Consider the following 816-nt stretch of genomic DNA (forward strand, 5'->3'; position numbering starts at 1 on the left):
CTTTCTTTCTTTCTTTCTTCTCTCTTTCTTTCTTTCATGTTTATTTTTGAGAGAGAGAGAGACAGTGCGAGCAGGGGAGGGGGAGAGAGAGAGGGAGACACAGAATCCGAAGCAGGCTCCAAGCTCCGAGCTGTCAGCATAGAGCCCGATGTGGGGCTCGAACCCACAAACAGCAAGACCATGACCTGAGCCGAAGTCAGACGCTTGACCGACTGAGACACCCAGGAGCCCCTGATCCTTTCTTTTGTTTTGTTTTTCCACGCCAACGGATCACAAGCTGAGGTCGTAACAAGGTTTGAGGGAGCCACGGGGCCCACGATGGCGTGAAAGCCCAATCATCACGCTTACGAACTACAGAAAGATCCCCGGAGCCTGATTCTAAGTGTGAGGGTGAATGATCCTGCCGAGGACGGACCGGGGTCAGCCCCAGGGTGACGGGGAGCAGGCCCAGAACCGGCATCCTGGGTGAAGTGCCCCCAAAAGCACATGCCCACCGGAAGCCTCAGCCTGTGACCTTGTTAGGAAATCGAGTCTTTGCAGGTGCGGTTGTGTCACAGAGGACTGAAGTAAGGCCATCCTGGACTTGGCGGGCCCTCCATCCAATGGGAGTGTCCTTGTAAGAGACAGGGAAGGACTCACAGAGACCCGGGGAGACCACGTGGAGACAGGCCAGAGTTGGAGGGACAGGCCAGAAGCCAAGGACACCAGGAGCCCCAGCAGCTGGAAGAGGCAGGAAGCACCCTCCCCCAGAGGCTCGGAGGGAGCATGGCCCTCCACACCCAGAGTTCAGCATCTGACTCCAGCCCGGGGAGGGTA

The 816-nt window shown here is 57.4% G+C and overlaps 1 non-coding gene across 1 annotated transcript; it reads right to left on the minus strand.

Annotated features, from left to right (window-relative positions):
* Window positions 1-260: 260 nt before the first annotated feature.
* Window positions 261-363, minus strand: LOC122496146. Its single transcript, XR_006300693.1, has one exon. It is a non-coding gene; the product is annotated as a small nucleolar RNA U13 (small nucleolar RNA).
* Between the last annotated feature and the right edge of the window lie 453 nt (window positions 364-816).

The sequence above is a fragment of the Prionailurus bengalensis genome, chromosome F2 (assembly GCF_016509475.1).
Source record: "Prionailurus bengalensis isolate Pbe53 chromosome F2, Fcat_Pben_1.1_paternal_pri, whole genome shotgun sequence".
NCBI classification, from domain to species: Eukaryota; Metazoa; Chordata; class Mammalia; order Carnivora; family Felidae; genus Prionailurus; species Prionailurus bengalensis.